Source organism: Capsicum annuum, chromosome 7 (genome assembly GCF_002878395.1).
Source record: "Capsicum annuum cultivar UCD-10X-F1 chromosome 7, UCD10Xv1.1, whole genome shotgun sequence".
NCBI classification, from domain to species: domain Eukaryota; kingdom Viridiplantae; phylum Streptophyta; class Magnoliopsida; order Solanales; family Solanaceae; genus Capsicum; species Capsicum annuum.
In genome coordinates this window covers 200,412,013-200,431,426 of record NC_061117.1, presented here as the reverse complement: position 1 = coordinate 200,431,426, position 19,414 = coordinate 200,412,013, and the positions used below count along the sequence as shown (strand labels likewise).

General features: G+C 34.1%; 1 long non-coding RNA gene across 1 annotated transcript; it reads left to right on the top strand.

The window, feature by feature from the left end:
• Positions 1-15,643: 15,643 nt before the first annotated feature.
• On the top strand, positions 15,644-17,311 carry LOC124900084. The gene is made up of 2 exons (XR_007057715.1): positions 15,644-16,775; positions 16,881-17,311. It is a non-coding gene; the product is annotated as an uncharacterized LOC124900084 (long non-coding RNA).
• Positions 17,312-19,414: the final 2,103 nt, after the last annotated feature.

The window sequence follows — 19,414 nt, the reverse complement described above, 5'->3', positions numbered from 1 at the left end:
GCATGACGCCCTCTCGATTTCGAACCCAACAAGTGGTATCAAAGTTACGGTTTAATGATCCAATGGTGTGGTGAGATGAGATTAAAAAGGTTCAAAGCGGTTTCAAAATCAAGCTGCAACCAATTTGATGATAAAGAAGATATATGTCCAAAAGCTACATGTGGAGATAATTGTCAATCATATTTTCAACAATCTTGCTATCACATATTTGAAAATAAAGCTCACTTTTAATCCTGCAAAAGGTCTCCAATATTTTTAACCTGAAAAGGGCTAATATATTTTTTAACCTCAAAAGGTTCATTTTAAAACATGCCAAACAACAGTGATATATGAAGAATATATATAAAGAACGAAGATCATGGACAAGAAGAAGGAGGATCAAGAATATTTTGAAGAAAATCAAGCTAAAAGGGGAGATTTGTTAGGGTTTTGCCTTGATTTTCTTACTATATTTAAGTTTATTTTTTCTTAGAAGAAAAATAAAAGTTACCATAATTACTTTTACTTTTTCTAAAAGAAAAAATATAGTTCTTTTCCATATTTGGCTAACCTCTATCTCGGAGAAAAGGTTTTGGATATCTATAAATAGAAGACCTCTTCTCATACTATAACACACTAACATTCACGATGTAGTCTTTTAAGAATTTTATTTAGGGGGGATTTTCTTTCTAATAATTTTCATGCTTTCAGTTATATTACGTTTTTATATTTAGGCCAATTGGCCAAACTATATAATAATCATATTTTTAGTATGTTTTTCTTTTTGTCTGAATTATCGTATTTATGATTTGCAATTTTAAGCTTCTGCATGATATCCTCTCGATTTCGAACCCAACATCAGCAATATTCCTTAAATCACGGAAACACATCTCTCTCCATCTTATCTCACCTAGGGCCATCCTTTTTTACCTTTGCTTGAGATTGTGTATTTCCAAACCCAAAATCCAATCCAAGTCAGAGGTCATAAATTCAAATCCGAATTTATGGGATATGTTTCTATCCCTTGTTAATTTTTTCAAATTTTCAACCACTCTCTGTCAAAAAGACAGAATTTCTTTTGAATTGTTGATAATTTTTTTTCAACTGTAAAGAGGAACTCATGCTTCCATTAAAAGGGGGGAAATTTTTGGAGTTTTGATGACACTTTTTGACTTACAACAGTTCTCTATTTTCTTTGTTCGATTTACTCACACCACTCTCATTGTTTATTTTCGTCATTCGAACTCGGAGTCAGAATCCGTGGTGGAATCGCTCTTCGGCTTGTCGTCTTAGTTCGCTGCCATAAAAAGGGTAAATAACATCTCCTTACTCGTCTATTCTATTTCGCCAAATTTTTATTATTTGTTGTTGTCGGTAGGAGTTGTCAGATTGTACGTTTGGCCGAGGACCTATGGGTCTAGCTTATATTTTTTTTTCTTTTAGGCTTTGTTTTTATTTTCGATACGCTGACCATTTGGTAGAGATTTTTATGAAATAGCTCCTTATGGTTAACATTGTTTGGTAGAGATTTTTATGAAATAGCTCCTTATGGTTAACATTGTTTCGGGTTAGTTCGGTTAACTTTATTTGAGTAAAATGGCTGGATGTTCTATTTTCTTATTCACTGCTTGCTATTTGGTTGGTTAATTTTGATATAGTAGAGGGATTTTCTTGCGAACATTAAGGTGAAATGGCGAACATCTTATGGCGTTCATTGCTTTACGCCTACCTTTTATCCATAAAGTACTCAAATATTTCCCCACGCTTTACTCTCATTTTTGGATTAAAAAAAGTACGAATCGTTTTTTTTTGTTGAAAATCACAATTATTAGAGTTGGTTAAATTTACGTTGAAGCCATATGTTAGGAAGAGTACATATTGTTTTTTTTTTTTGTTGTTGTTGAGAATCCCCAAGGGAGAAACAATATGCTGTGCAGTCTTAACTTAGCTATATTGGTAACATTTTTTGAAAATTGGATGGTTGTGACAGTTAGTTGTTGTTAGATATCCTTACATTCTCCCCACCCCTTTTGTATTTGCTATCTATTTTTGGAACAAGTCTTTCACACTAATTTGGTTCTTGAGTGAGCATGCGCTCACGTAAATCTCACATCCGAAGTGCTCCCAAATTAATTAGTAATTTTCCATTTAGTGGTTGCCTTAAAGGTCGTTCAATATGCAGTTTATGTGGTATTTATCCGTTTTCCTATAGCATAACACTAATTTCATTACTTTATCACTGATAGTTATATCTCCTTTTCTATGCATGAAATCCCTCCTCGAGTCCATCGGACTCCCATATCTTGCATTCGGTTGAGTTAAACCCATCTTCCATAGAGTCAAGACCCATGCCAAGACCGAAAAGGAGACTAATGTGCAAGAAAAAGGGCTGGTATACAACTGTATACTCTGATATACAGATGATATACACTCGCAGGCAGCAGCTGCATGTTGTACCGTGGTTCATGGTGGAAAATGGAGTCGAAATACACAGCTTAACGCACTGATATACATCGTATACGCGGTGGTATACAGAAAAACACAGCAAAGGAGTTGCTGATATACAGCAGATATACAGGGACGAAAGATGGGCTAAAGTCCATGAATTTGGTCCAAAATTGGACAGATTTTTAATGGGCCAAAAAGGGGCCAATTCTCACTTTTTTCTCTTTTATCATCCATTCTAACTTATTTATTTGTATTTATTTGAACATTTTAATCAATTAATCTAAATAAATCCCCCAAGATATCTTCATTTCTCTTTTATCTTCATTTTTCCCTTCGTTACTTGAATTTTTATTTATTTATTTATGTATTATTATTATTATTATTATTATTATTATTATAAATGAAATAAAATAGACTTTACGTTAATCTTTTTGAACACAAATCTCTTCACATTAAAACGACTTTTCTTATTGTTCAAGTAAAATAATTAATCTCATTTGGGTCGAAGTGAATTTTCTCAAGATATAAAAGAAACGGGTTTTCTTAAATTGAAATGTTTAAACTCTCCAATGATCGATTAAATATTTCTTATTTCTCTTAAAATCTATTATTTTAAGGTTTTAAGTTAACATTGACCCTAAAAATAGGTTCACTTTAAAAATAGTAATCTCCCTTAAAACGAAATAAATTATTAAGGTTATATTGTTAAAAAATAGACTTTTGTTTAAAATTTTCTTTAGCTTAAAAGGAAAAATCTTGACGAAATAAAAATGATTTTCAAAAAATCGTTTGATTCAAGTTTAATATTTTATAAAAATTGAAATTTTCGCCAAGTTAGCCTTTTAAGTTAGTCAAAGATGATCTTTTGATGAACCGTTTAAAAATGGACGCTCCTAAGTACCGTAAAAACCTTCTTAGGGCGTTAATTGAATCCTTACCCAGTTTCTCTAAATCAGAAGATTTATTTCTATTTTTGAACCTTTGAAATTTCTTTTAAGTTTTCTTGATACTTAAACTTAGGGTTTAAGTTTTCTAAACCCTTGGCTCAAAAGGGTCACCCTTGTTATGATACACGTTATTATAATATTTTTATGCGATATAACTTCCTTATATGTCTACGTGCGTTTGTTTGAATCAATGACAAATTTATCCACTATGGTCATATAGATCGATTCGGCTATGACACAAACAACTCTACGTGGTTACTTCTTGTCAAGTATCTTGCATTACTTATCACATATGGGAACTAACACATCTACCTTTGAGTTATTTTACTTTATAGATAACAGAAAATTACTCCGTGTTGAAACAAGATGGTAGAACATCCTTACTTCACCCGGTCAAAAGCGCATAAGATCCCATCCCTTAACCATCATTCAAATATGACTGAAAGTGATGAGGAAAATACATTGACCATCAGGGACAATATAATAGCGGAACAAAGCGAGATCATTGCTGAACTCGCGAGAAAATTAAAAATTCTTTAGGAGGAGATGAATCGTACTCGAGACTTGGCTAAACTAGCCATCACTGTCAACGCTCCCACTCCAGGATGGCATGGGACTTCGCTCCAAATCCCTCCCCTCAGTACGCCTGTTCTCGGGGACCATCCAAATAACATACCGTCTGCTTCCGCTCTTTAACTTGTTCAAAACACCGATTGAGAAAATAATCCAGATGCTTATCGTACGCAAAATCCATCCCTAACCCCACAAATCTCGCTCCTAAATCCGCAATTCATACTCGAATCCACAAAATTCACTGCAAAATCCACAAAATTTATTTTCAAATCCACAAAATTTTTCCAATTTCCTCCCCACCCACCACCCAACTTCCTTTCGTTCTCAAAACCAAACTCCACTTATAAATATCCAATCCTAGTACCAAGTTTCATTTCTAAATATCCAATCCCAATACCAAGTTCCACTCCCAAATATTCAATCCCAGTATCAAGATCCATTTTCAAATATCCAATCCCAATACCAAGCTCCACTTTCAAATGTTTTACCTCAGTATCAAGTTTCGCAGCCAAATTATCAGTCTCATGTTTGAGCTACTCTTCCAAATAACCAAATAAACGTTCAAGCACCTCCAAACTATCATCACGCACCTCCTCCCACTAATCAAAACTAATATAACCGCCCACGTCTAAACCTTGAAAAGAAACAACAACAACAACAATAACAACAAACTCAGTATATTCCCACAAAGTGGGGTCTGGGGAAATAAGATATACGCAGCCCATACCGCTACCTCCGAAGAAGTAGAGAGACTGTTTCTGATAGACCCCCAGCTCAAGATAAAGAATAGTAAATAAAGGGGGGGATGAGTGACATAAAAGAAATTAGGAATAAGAAATGATAAAAATAGTAATCGTAGAAATACGAAATATGAGAAAATACTGGCGACACAAAATAAGACAAATAAAAACTAACACATAAGAAAAAAGGCACCCACCTATGTCATTTTTTGGAAAACTCGAAAAGAAACCTCCAAGAAAATTCACTTCATTGCCTGAAAGTTGTACCTAGCTTTTTGGAAGATTGATAAAAGCTGGTTATTTACAGCCTATTCCACCGAAGCCTACCAATCTCGATTCCCAATTCTTGCAGGTCGATCAAGTTTGTGCATTATCATTCAGGAGGACCCAGGCATAATATTGAAGATTGCATCAATCTGAAATACAAGATCCAAGACTTGATTGATTAGAAGATCATCATTCTTCAGGCACCGACGCCAAATGTCACCAGTAATCCATTGCCTAACCATGGGGGAGCCACAGTTAGCATGATCGAAATAGCAGTCGAATGGGTACCTAGAAAGATTATTACTAAGGTGGATTCGCAAAATTTCAAAAAGATAGGAGTGGAAAAGATAGATAAAGTCATGGCTGCCTTGAGTGTCTTGAGTAAGAATTTGGAAGGAATTATTGAGCCCATTATGGTCCTAGGAAAAGCATTTAAGTGTGGGATAGTGTACCAACCAAGAAAGGAAGACGAGGTCGAGGATAAGTCAAAGATGAGTCTGTCCAAACCATCGCCACTCCTGCACCAGTCATTTTTTGAACGCGAGATGTCAAATGATGATGGTCTTGGGAATGGGATAAGAAATATGTTCAAGGTATGCAATGATATACCAGAGGATTTCCCAAAGTTTGACGGGGTGAGGAAGGTTGACCCAGGAGAGGCTTTGCAAAAATTAGATCTCCACTCCGCTCATAATTCGTCGCCCGTTGGGGTGGATGAAAGGGCAATTACTAGTAGTTTTAAAAATCGGTGATGATCCAGAGGAGGCTCCGTGATCCATCTTTTTGTGTCTTAAATTTTCATTTATTATTTTACAAATTTCAAAAAAGCATGGACCCGTATTTGCGTGGGTTATGAGCCATAGTTTTTATTTATTTTCCAAAGGCCTCCCTCTATTTAAGAAGTTATTTTGAAATATGATTATATTATTATCTTTTATCTAATATGGTTTATTTTGGGTAGCAATAATTTAAAAACCTGCCAATGTCATGTCATGTCAAGGGTTAGACGAACAAAGCAAAGGGAATGATGATGAACGAAGAAAAGGTGATCAGAAACAGCTAATGGAAGATATAGAGGAATTTAAAAATCAAAAGAAGCCCAACCCGGAGGAGCCCTAATCCTACCTGAGATGGATGGTCAAGAGTGGACCAAACCAATCAATTCTGATGCAGTTAAGAGATACTGTGTTTAAAAGATGTTTTAATTTTTGTTTTCTTGGCTTATTTGTAATCGCCTATATGATAGTATCTGTTTTATGATGTGTAATTGTCTAGAATCCCTTTCTTTTATGTACAAACTACGTTTGACCTGACTTCCCAAGAAAGGAATATGTAGGCGGCCTATGGCGGCTTCGGTTAACCCCGTAAGAGAATTTATCCTTTTATTTTAAGCCTGAACTACGTTTGACTTGATTCCTGCTTCCATGGGATACGTAGGCGCCCCAACGACTCGGTCATATTAACCCCAGAAAATGAAAACTGGGCAAAATTTTTGAGAAGAAATCTCAAAAATTTACAAGAGGAAGATCATCATCCAACAAAGAGAACAGAGACCAACAAAGTCTTCGAATCCTGTCAAGTTGATATCATCTCAAACAACTTCAAACTGGGGAAGAAATTTTGAGGAAGACCTCAAAATTTCCACCAAACACTGAAATATATTTCAAATTCCCCAGCACCAGAGGTTAAAGTCAAACTTTCGAAGTCACCAATTGCGACAAAGTCTAGGTAAACTCAATTTTCGAATGTGACAGAACTATTTAAAGAATCCTCCAACAATGATGATGAGTTTTGGAAATCCTCCATCGGATAGTCAAAACTAAGAGGAAGACGTTTGTTGAGCTAGTACATGACATGACTGGCATAAATTTTCTAAAGCTTTTTAGATACTTTCGAAATTATTTTGTAAAATTAAGACTACTTTCAAAAATCTATACAAATCTTTTACTTAGGAATTGCCTAAGCGTCTATCGGAACAGGGAGCCGGGGTGGAGGTACCAACATGATGGGGCACCGGAAAGATAGCGAGCAGCAAACCGAGGAGCGAAGAAGATCAACATGGAGTAGTTTCACTCAAACTAATCATTTTTCCGTGAACGCAGGGATCGATACACAAAAATGAGAGTCTTTTTCAAAAATCCTCGAGGAAGTTGGGAGCTACACCAAAGAATATAATGCTCAAGAATGGTATTTTCGGGTAGCCTCAAAGACGGGTTAATACCCATTTATTGAAGACCTTTTGAATTGTCTATCTCATTTCTTGAGATCATGAAGGACAAACAAAGACGCCTTATCTTCTTTACAAATATTGTATTTAGAATTGTTCTAAAAAATAGTCGCTAGCAAAAGCGACTTTGTATCTACTGAATGTCTACCTTGAGTACAAGTACACATATAAAGCAAAAACACAGACAAGTGAATTCAGATGCAACTATTTTCAAACCACCGGAAGAACCATTTCATACCATCTCATTCGCTAAAAGGGCCATTGCATTAAATATCTAATGACGCGCGAGATATCATACACTGGAGTCGAGGGTATCATCTACATCAAATATCTGATGACGCATGAGATACCATACGCTGGCGTCGAGGGTGTCATCTGCATCAAATATCTAATGACGCGCGAGATATCATACGCTTGCGTCGAGGGTATCATTTGTATCAAATATCTGATGATGCCCGAGATATCATACGTTGGAGTCAAGGGTATCATCTGCATTAAAATCTAATGACGCATGAGCTATCATACGCTGGCATCGAGGGTATCATTTGCATTAAATATCTGATAACGCGCGAGATATCATAAACTGGCGTAGAGGATATCAATAACATTTAATATCTGTTGACACGCGAGATTGAATACGCTGACGTCAAGGATATCATCATCATTCAATGTTTGTTGACACGCAAGATAACATACGCTGGCGTCGAGGATATCATCAGCATTCAATATCTGTTGACACGCGAGATAGCATACACTGTCGTCGAGGATATCATCAACATCTTATATCTGTTGACACGCGAGATAGCATACGCTGGCGTCGAGGATATCATCAACATTTAATATCTGTTGACATGCGAGATAGCATACGCTGGCTTTGAGGATATCATCAACATCTAATACCTGTTGACACGCGAGATAGCATATGCTAGCGTCGAGGATATCATCAGCATCTAATATCTGTTGACACGTGAGATAGCATACTGAAATTTTGGCTAAAAAAATACTGAAATTTACTCAGTGATATACGCTGATACTATGATGAATGTTATACGATCATCATTGTGATCTTGAGTAATTCATAGAGGAAGTAATTAGTGTTATTCTCGAGTACACAATCTGTATGTTTGTATAAATACTTCAATACAAGTTCAAGACTATATCAAGGACACCTATGAATTTTTTAACACCTTCAACACAAGTTCTTCAAGAACTATAAAAGAAGTATGTTATTTAAAGAAATAAGATGAAGAAGAAATAGAACCAAGTCCCCCAAATTCACGGAGTGTCCTTAAGAAATTTATTCTCCTCAAGTAACCGAGGTTTTGAAAGCTTTCCTCCCTGGATAAAATGACTCACAATCAGAATGTAGCGGTACCTCAAACCTTCTGATTCTTCGAGCACACTCAACAACAAATGATAACAAACAGTTTTTAGAAGTAGGAGAATATTTTTCAATGTAGAAATTTTTGTATTACCTGAAGAAAAAAATTTAGGTATTTATAGCCATCAAATGCCCCTTCAGAAAGGAAGCAATGGTTTATGGAAGGGTGTATCATTTTGGAACATTCATGTCTGTCCATTTCGAAACAACATGTCTTTTCTGACCAGTCACATCCGACCGAACAGTCACTCCTTTTCCGAAATAGTGTCTTTTTCTTGAAGGATTATGTCTCTCAATTTTTCATTCACACCAATCGAACTCAACAATTAGCACAAAAAGAAGAAGAGACAGTGAAAGAACAGAGAAAGAAGGAGAGAAGAGAATATAGTGTAGAATAAATTATTATTCATCAATCTTGATCTCTAAATGTACAAATAATCAGTATATATAGTAATGATAACCGAATCCTAATCAACTAGATGAGCTAACAACTAGGTGACCTATAACTAACTTAACTAACTCTGAACTTATAACTAACTTAACTAATTTATGAATTGAGTTGTTAATGAGATAATGAAGAGCTTATGATTAGTTTATTACTCAACAATTTAAAATGGAATAAATCCGTTGGATCAATTGATTACCCTGTTCAATCAATGAAATAATTAAAAATCCACAAAACACTCTTTCTTCACCACTCACAACCTATTAATTCTTATCACAGGTAAATATGATACTAAAGGTAAGAATCAAGAAAAATAAAAGACAAGCTAATTTCTTTTTATATTTTTTACTTGGAAGAGGATTTCCTGATGTTTTGTGTAAAAGGTGCGGGCTTTCATGGTGTCCCCGATAACTAGGCCCAGATAGTGGAGTTTTACTCCTAGAGAAACATGTAAGGCTTAATTACCGTCTAGCCAAAAAGTATAACTGATAGCGATCACAGAATTTTATTTCATAATTAAGAAATCAATCAAGTGTTATGTTCGAGCATGACTTTGACCATATCCACCCCGACCCATCACCTAGGCCTCGCGATTATAGGTAGAATGTTTGTGTTATCCAGTACATTAGGAATATTAGTTATGATGATTACATAGCTTGACAGAACATCTTTATTGGATGATTATGGTGGGAATCAAAATTTATTAAGGTAATTAAACATGAATATTGTATTAGAATGTTCATTTATGTAAGAAGAAAAAACTTGTTATAAAACAATAAAGAACAAGAAGAAGAGTAGAGAGAATAGAGAGAGTGATTCTTATTTCTTCTATTGAGAGATGATTTACATTGAAGGAATCCTTCTATTTATAGCGGGAATTTGCCCCTAGTTTCACACTAAAAGACAAATACATCAAATCCTGATGGACATCAAATATATCTTGATAGACATCCACTATAATTGATATATATCATAACACTCAGCCTTGAATGTCTAAAAATACGCATATAGGCTGCCTCATTAAAAACCTTACAAGAAAAATCCAGTGGGACAAAACCTCGTAAGAAAAAAAGAGTACAACGCATATTAACCCCCTAATAAGAACATCCTTGAATATTTGTATTCCGATCTTGTGCACCATCTTCTTGAAAGTTGCAGTTGGAAGAGACTTGGTGAATAAATCATCCAGATTGTCACTTGAATGAATATATTGTACGTCAATATCACCATTCTTTTGGAGCTCATGTGTATAGAAGAGATTTGACTAAATGTGTTTCGTTCTATCTGCTTTTATGAATCCACCTTTCAGTTGTGCTATGCATACTGCATTATCTTCATATAAAATTATGGGTACTTTGTCACATTTTAAGCCACATTTTGCTCAAATGAGATGTATTATGGACCTCAACCACACACACTCTTGGCTTGCTTTATGAATAGCTATAATCTCAGCGTAATTTGATGAAGTGACTACGATAGACTGCTTTGTTGATCTTCAAGATATGATAGTACCCCTATATATGAATACATAGCTTGTTTGAGACTGAGTTTTATGCGGGTCAGATAAGTACCCAACATCAACATAACCAACTAGATCGGAACTGCAATCTTTAGAATAAAATAAGCCCATAGTGATAGTCCCTTTTACATACCGTAATATGTGTTTGATCCCATTCTAATGTCTCCTAGTAGGAGCAGAACTATACCTTGATAGCAAATTTACTGAAAAGGTAATATCAGGCCTTGTAGTATTTGCAAGATACATTAGTGCACCAATTGCACTAAGATATGGTATTTCAGGACCAAGGAGTTCCTCATTCTTTTCTTGAGGTCTAAATAGATCCTTATTCACATCAAGTTATCGAACAATCATAGGACTACTTAATGGATGTGCTCCATCCATATAGAATCGTTTCAACACCTTTTCTGTGTAGGTAGATTAATGGACAAAGATACTATTTGTCAAATGCTCAATTCGCAAACCAAGGCATTACTTTGTCTTTCTGAGATCTTTCATCTCAAATTCTTTCTTTAGGTAATCAATTGCCTTTTGAAGCTCTATTGGCATTCCAATAAGGTTTATGTCATCGATATAGACAACAAGTATAACAAACTCCGACGTTGTTTTCTTTATGAAAACACATGGGCAAATTTCATTATTCGTATAACCTTCTTTAGATAAATATTCATTAAGACGGTTATAGAACATCCATCCAGAATGCTTCAAACCATACAATGATCTTTGAAATCTAATGGAATACATTTTCCGAGGCTTTGAACTATATGCTTTCGACATTTTAAATCCTTCAAAAATTTTCATGTATATCTCATTATCAAGTGATCCATATAGATAGGTTGTTACCACATCCATCAAATGCATTTCAAGTCTCTCATGGATAGTGAAACTAATAAGATAACGCAATGTTATTGCATTCATAACTGGTGAATATGTCTCATCATAATCGACACCAGGTCATTGTGAAAATCCTTATATAACAAAGCGTGCTTTATACCTTTGTATTTCATTTTTGTCATTTTTTCGTACAAAGACCCATTTATAGCCAACAGGCTTAACACCATTAAGTTTTTGAGTTATAGGACAAAAAACTTCACGTTTGGCAAGTGAATTCAATTCAGATTGAATTGTTTCTTGCCATTTTTGGCCAGTTATTTCTTTGTCGACATTCTGTGACAGATTGAGGTTTAAGATTCTCTCTATCTTGCATGATTTTCGTTGCAACATTTTATGCAAAGACATGATCCATTACTATTTCAGATCGATTCAAATTAGTTTCAACATCACTTGAATTTATGGATAGTTCTTCAATTTCTCGAGTCTTAGGCTCATTGATTCCTTCAGGAATATCAACATTACTCAAATCTTGAGCTTCCATATGAGGATATTTTGTAGTGTCATCTTGACCATTTGTTTTTCTTTTTATAGGATTTCGATCCTTAGAACCTAATGGTCTGCCACGCTTCAAGCGTGCTTTAGATTCATTAGCTATGACACTAGTGGATGGTACTTTAGAGATATCAATTCGAATTGGGACATTCTCTGCAGGAATATGTGATTTGGTGATCCTTTTCAAATCAGTAAATGCATCCGACATTTGATTTGCAATTTTTTGAAGATGAATAATCTTTTGTACTTCTTGCTCACAAGTAGAAGCATGTGGATCAAGATGAGATAGTGATGGATTTTTCCACAAAATTTCTCTTTTGACGTCACTATCTTCTCCCCCTAATTTTGAAAAAACTATCTCATCAAACCGATAATTTGCAAATCGAGCAGTGAACATATCTCCCATTAATGGTTCAAGATAGCGAATAATGGAGGGTGATTCAACCCCAACATAAATTCCTAATCTTCTTTGGGGCCCATCTTGGTGCAGTTTGGTAGTGCTATAGGCACATATACACCGCACCCAAAAATTCTCAAATAAGATATATTGGGCTCTTGACCCAAAACCAATTGCAATGGAGAAAATTTATGATAATTTGTCGGTCTAAGACGAACAAGTATTGTAGCATGCAAATTTGCATGACCCCATACAGAAGTGGGAAACTTAGTTTTCATAAGCAATGGTCTTTCTATTAACTGTAGACATTTAATTAATGACTCAACAAGGCCATTTTGAGTGTGAACATGGGGTACAGGATGTTCCACTCTTAACCCAATCGATAAGCAATAGTCATTAAATGTTTGGGATGAAAATTCTGCAGCATTATCAAGGCGAATAGACTTAATTTGATTATCGATAAATTATGCCCGTAATCGTATTATTTGTGCCAACAATTTTACAAATGCTAAGTTTTGAGATGGCAAAAAACACACATGAGACCATCTAGATGAAGTATCTATTACCATAAAGTATCTAAATGACCCACTAGGTAGGTGAATGGGTCCACAAATATCCCCATGTATGCGTTCCAAGAATATGGGGGACTCAATCCCAATTTTTATTGACGATGGCCGCACAATCAGCTTGCCTTGATAACAAGCATTGCATGAAAATTCACCATTCAAAAGAACCTTCAAGTTCTTTAATGGATGCCCATTTGAATTTTCTATGATTCATCTCATCATTATTGATCCTGGATGTCCCAGACGATCATGCCAAAGTACGAAAGTATTGGAATCAGTAAACTTCCGATTTACTATAGAATGGTCCTCAATTGTACAAATCTTTATCCAATACAGGCCAGAAGATAAAGCAGGAAACTTTTCAATAACACATGTCTGCCCAAAGACATTATTGGTGATATCAAGATATTCAAGATTCATCTCATCAATTGTCTTGATATGATAACCATTTTCACGGATATCTTTAAAACTCATCAAGTTTCTTCGAGACTTAGGAGAAAACATGACATTATTTATGATGAGTTTAGTTCCCTTGGGCAAGATTATAATGGCTTTTCCGAAACCTTCTATCGAATTAGCACTATCAAAAATTGTAGTGACATTAATCTTACTCATGTTTAGATGAGAGAAATATTTTTCATCTTTGAATATCGTATGTGTAGTGTCAGACTCAATCAAACATAAATCTTCACAATTTAACAGCTTACTTTGAAAATTATCCATATCTTCAAATAAAATAACATACACCAAATAAGATATATATTAAATTTTTATACAAAGTGAAAGCTTATACTATAAAAAATTGTTAATCCGACATTACTAAGCATTAAAAAAAATATGTCCAAAAACTATTGAAACAATATAATATTTGATAAGGAATCTAATACGTAATATATTATTTATAATTAATGGTGCGGAATAGTATCATGCAATACATACAATAACAATATAATATTGTTATATTATATTTTGTACAGTATGTTAATATGCAAATATAATATTATTATATTATATTTTCTGAACACATATGGATAAGTAATGACTATATGTGAATATTATATTAAAAATATTAACATGCAAAACTAATATTAATATTAAAAAGCAAAACTAAAAATATTAACATGCAAAATATTAATATGCAATAATGAACACAACAGAAGTTTGTGCAAGTTGCACGTATCGTCGTCGTCTTTTTCCTTTTTTTTTATTTAATAATGACGAAATTGAAATTTCATTCACTTCAATAATAAATTACAATAATATAATTGAACTAATCAATACAAATAAAAAATCAATACTCATGCAAAAAACTACTTTTACATGATTTTTATTCTCTAACTCTTATCAATAACAAAAAAAATTTAAAAGCATTCATTCTTCTATGTTTACCGTACCATCACCAATCAAGTGATCAATCTTTCCTTCAGGGTGCTCGTAAAAATCTACTACATCCAAGCATGTGATGTCAACATTATTTTCAGAGAGAAAGTTAGCCTCTGGATTTCTCTTTTTCTTCTTTAGTGATGCGTGATAAAGATCCACTAAGTGCTTGAGAGCACGACAGTCACATGAATAGTGTCCTTTTCCACCACATCAGAAACAAGTAATTGTTTCATGTTTTTCATCTGTTTTCTTTTTGTTAGATGAATGATTAACACCCCGAACAAGGTTTCTTTCTTGGTCATCACAACCAGGACCACGTCCATGATCAGGGCCACGACCTTTTCCACACCTAGCATGGTGAGCGTGCACATCATTTACCTCAGGGAATGGTGCAGATCCAGTTGGTCGGTTCTCATGATTTTTCATCAACAAATCATTATTTTGTTCAGCCACGAGAGGATGAGAACTCAGTTTAGTATACTTCTTGAAACCTTTTTCTCGATATTGCTGCTGTAATAGCACATTCGAGGCATGAAAAGTGGAGAGTGTCTTTTCCGTCATATCGTCATCATTAACCGTCTCTTCACATAGTTTCAATTGAGAAGAAATTCTGAACATGACAGAATTGTATTCATGAACAGACTTGTAGTCTTGAAATCTTAGATGCAACTATTCTTCTCGTGCTTTCGGGAACCTTTCTTTTAGGCCATTCCACAATATGAGTGGATCCTTAGTAGTAAGGTACTCAATTTTCAGAACTTCGTCAAGATGATGACGCAAGAAAATCATAGCCTTAGTACGATTTTGACTAGATGCTGTATTTTCATTCTTTATGGCGTCTCCAAGACCCATAGCATCTAGGTGGATTTCAGCATCTAACACCCATGAAATATAGTTTTTTCTCGAACTTTGAAGGGCAACGAACTCACACTCCGTAAGACTGTTAGCCATAAAAAAAAGGAAGAAAAAATAATAATACCTTAGCCTTAGCCTTCAAATTTGAGACGGTAGAGTCTTGTGCTGATAACGTGTTATATAAAACAATAAAAAACAAGAAGAAGAGTAGAGAGAATAGAGAGAGTGATTCTTATTTCTTCTCTTGACGGATGATTTACAATGAAGGAAACCCTTCTATTTATAGGGGGAATTTGCCCCTAGTTTTACACTAATAGATAAATAAGTCAAATCCTGATAGACATCAAATAAATCTTGATATACATTCACTATAATTGATATATATCATAACAAAACTCAATTTATAGACTGAAAATTAAAAATTCAAGGTAATCAAACTATCCAATCCACACCAAAGTTTTCATATCCAATTCAAATTGCCCGAACACCGATGCCCCCCGCCCCCCCTCCCATTTTGTTTTGTTATTCTTCTTACTTATTACTACAATAATTGATAGGAAAATGGACTTGTTGCAAATACAACAATAACAACATATTCAGTGTACTCTCACAAAGTGGGGTCTGAAGGGGGTAAAGTGTACGCAGTTTATACCTTTACCTCATATGAAGTGAAGAGTTTGTTTTCAATAGACTCCCGACTCAGAAAAGTTACAGATATATTGATAATTATATTAATTAACTTATAACATGTTTGATCAAGTTTGTAAAAAGATCAAGAATGCTTATGTCTTAACATGAAAACATTACATCTTTTAGAGAATAATGATAGTCTGCTAAGCTTTTGTGAAGAAATAAAAGTAGTGAAGTAGTAGTAGTAGAAGTTGCTTTATACCTCTTAATTAAGAGCGAAAAAGGTAATTTCTCCAAACAAGAAGCGCTTTTGATTATTTTTTTTAAGGTTAACTCCATGTAAAAAATTCATATATAAAAGATTCATAATTTTTTAAGGATAAGATTACTATATAAAAAATTCATAATTTAACACTTAAAAGTTTCTTTTTTTTTTCTTTCAAGATATTGATCAAACTCAAGCTAGTTTTTTTTTTTGGTTAACAAACTCAAACTAATTAGTACTCTGTCAATGTACCTTTTCAGAAAAACACTTCCTATAAAAATTAAAAGACTTCCTAAAATAAACTACTTTCAATGCCTTGGCCAAATAATCAGTTATGCTCTTAGTTTCAAGGAATGTCATTTTAGAAAGGACATCATATTCTATTTCAAATCTATGCAAAAGTAGATTATGAGCATTGTTGTTTCTAGTTATAAGCATTCTACTTTGACCAAGTACACAGAGTCGGCAACATTCTCCTAATTGGTAAATGTTGACCAGAAAATAACAGCACAAAATCCTCTCTTTTTCTCATACAAATTATTCTTATTCACACTTGTATGTCCTATAAATATACATGATTTCACCAAAGTATCAGACACTCAAGAAATTACTTAATTAAAAGCAATTATTTTGAGCTCATTCCTGCAATTAAGTTTTTCAATTAATCATGGCCAAGGGTAGCAACAATTCAATCAACTGCTACTTCAACGTAGCCTTAGTCCTCACTTTTCTTCTCATTCTGACACCATCTATGGGAAGAGTTTTCAGTATGTACATTAATTCATTCCATAAATTTTACGTGCTACCTATTTGTTTTTCCTTTGTCTAGCTGAACTCACATTCTATATACGTTTTTTTTTGGTTTACTCCAGTATCTAATAGCGAGGCATCTCAGGCCATTCCAACTTGTACGACAATTTATAACGTAGATACTGGTGACACTTGCAACAATATTATCAAGTTGTTCGATCTGAGAGCAAAGGACTTCAGTTCTTTAAATCCAAACCTTAACTGTGACGATCTTTTCGTGGGTGAATATGTCTGTCTCAATGGCACCTTATCTGCTTGAATCCAAGTCATGATGGCCATGCATCAATATATTGTACTACATTAATTATAAGTGCATGCACTCTAGTCTTGGATGCCAAATTAAATCTCTTAATTCGAGTTATGAGATCTACTACTATATATTTGGATCACTTTAACTATCCAATATGTTAGACCAAGAAATTTACTTGGTTATGTTGTATTATCAGTTATCAAGTGATATTGTTTGTCTTTTATTGAAGTTATATGTTGGTTATATTGTGTTTGCTGATCACTAGAAAAAACAATTTATCTGTTGTGTCTCACATCGCTAAGTCAAGAAATGACTTCAGAAAAACTGTGTTTTTTTCGTTAGTATATCTGGCTTCAAGCAGTAAATTAACCAGTAAATCGGGGGGGTGGGGTGGGGGGTGGGGGGGAGGGAAAGAAAATTTTAAAAAATCGAAAATAAGAAAAATATTTGAGGCCAAAGAATTTATTGTGTGTCTTTAGATGAACAAGTAATTTAACATCTCAGGCATTTTAATCCTCTCAAAGCATACTTGAGGTGTTAAATTACTTGGTCTCGGGATAAAATAAATATACTTGTCGCACTAATAGCAGTATTTCAACTGCCTTTGATTAAGTTCAAGACGAAGACGACAACAAATCACATAAAATTTGTTTTTTATTTTGTAAGAAGTGTTGGATGAAGTTCAAAATTTGAACTTTGAACTTTCAATTGTAAGAAGAAATCAAACATTATTGGACATGATGCATAGTATGTTAAGTAGCTTTAAGCTAACTAAATCTTTGTGGATTGAAGCTCTTAAGATGGCAGTGTATATATTAAATAGAGTTTCAACCAAAGCTATCCCAAACACCGTTTGAGTTGTTCAAAGGTTGAAAATCGAGTTTAACACATATTCATGTATCGGAATGTCCGTCTGAAGTAAGAATCTACAACGCACAAGAAAAGAAATTGGATCCTAGGACCATTAGTGTATATTCTATTGGATATATATGTCGAAAGGCTTAAAGGGTACATATTCTATTGTCCATCTGACGACACTAGGATTGTGGAATTAATGCAAATTTTTTTAAGAATGATTTAATTAATGGAAGTGATCAATTTCAGAATGTAATTTCAGAGATCGACTTCCACTTCAACTCAACGATTGATTGTTGTACATAACACCCCTCAAGTATAATTAGGTGTTGAACCACTAATCACTGAGATTCTACAAGTTGCTGAAAATGTTCAAGTAGATCAAATTGTTCAAGTAATTCCAGAAATTATTTGTTGGATTATGGGTCATGGGTCACCCATGTGGACCGACAACAATAAGATTAACACATAATCTTAATTAAAAAAAAAAGGGGAGAACGGTTATAACTGTTCCCACCCCAAAATTTGCTATACGTTCCTCTTCTTATTCTGACAAGAAAGAAACAGAGAATTTTTTTTTTTTTGGGTCATAAAGAAAAAGGAATCGAAATTAACGACAACACCAAAACGAAAGCACATAGTTTGTGATTCAAGCTTTGTTTCTAATGATCTTTTTGGTAGCAACAAATGATCAACACCTTCCGCTGTAAAAGAAAAATTTACACATTGATTCTAAATTTTGCTCCGAATTTGTTAACAATGGTATCAGAGGCAGATTTAATTGCCCTAATTTTGCATGTAATATCTCGATTTTAAGTGTAGAAATAGAAAATTGAATTAGCAAATACCTGTAAGAAAATTATTGACCGGATATAAATTTAAAATCCATCAGACGCACCACTGAGTCGGTCAACACACCATCGCTAGTCCGGTCAGACACACCGCTGATTCAGTTAGACGCGTTAAATTTTTTTGGAACCGGTCAGATTAACCACCGTTGCGTTTTGGATCCGACAAAATGCGCCACTATTAGGCTATGTATTACAGCCTTTAATTTTTTTTTATTATTGACATTTCTAAGTTCTGTTAAGAACTAAGTTAAAAAAAAAATATAATGAAGATGAGACTTCTGTGGAAGATGGACTATAAAATTTGCGTTTAACTTTTCTTAAAGGAATTTAAGTTTTCTATTGAAGTGCGTGCCTTTATCTTACTAGAAAATACTATCTGCAGACCCATTGTTTTTGTATGAGTCCATTTTGTTCCCTTTTATATAATATTAAAATAAAAAAAATGAGAAATTCTTGTTCCACTTATTTGTTTTAGAGTAATGTACTACTTCTAACTTACTGGAAAGTATATAGTATTTTAGACTTAAATAATAATTTTGTCTTAGTTAACCCTTAATTTTATTTTCGGATTTAGTCTTCTACGATAAATTGTGACATAAGTGTCACATTGAGTGGTTAAACCATTCTTATTGTTTCTTGG